This window comes from Triticum dicoccoides, chromosome 3B (genome assembly GCF_002162155.2).
Source record: "Triticum dicoccoides isolate Atlit2015 ecotype Zavitan chromosome 3B, WEW_v2.0, whole genome shotgun sequence".
NCBI lineage: Eukaryota > Viridiplantae > Streptophyta > Magnoliopsida > Poales > Poaceae > Triticum > Triticum dicoccoides.
This window is the reverse complement of record NC_041385.1, coordinates 578,494,710-578,495,107: the sequence shown is the minus strand read 5'-3', so window position 1 is coordinate 578,495,107 and position 398 is coordinate 578,494,710.

Genomic DNA, 398 nt, shown 5'->3' with positions numbered 1-398 from the left:
AAATCCTACCGAGTGGTGAGCCAGACTCCCACTCGGGGGCTTAGCTGCAGTCCAAGTACTCGCCTAAGTTTCAATAAAATCCTACCGAGTGGTGAGCCAGCCTCCCACTCGGGGGCTTAGCTGCAGTCTAAGTACTCGCCTAAGTTCAAATTCAACGTGCGTTCCGCAAGGAAGACGAGGTGCAGGTCGACTACTATCCTCTCCTCCGAGCTACGCCACAAGTACAACGTGCGCTCCGCAAGGAGGACGAGGTGCAGGTCGACTGCTACCCTCTCCTTCGAGCTACGCCACAAGCACAATGTGAAAATCCTACCGAGTGGAGAGCAAACCTCCCACTCGGGGGCTTAGCTGCAGTCCAAGTACTCGCCTAAGTTTCAATAAAACCCTACCGAGTGGTG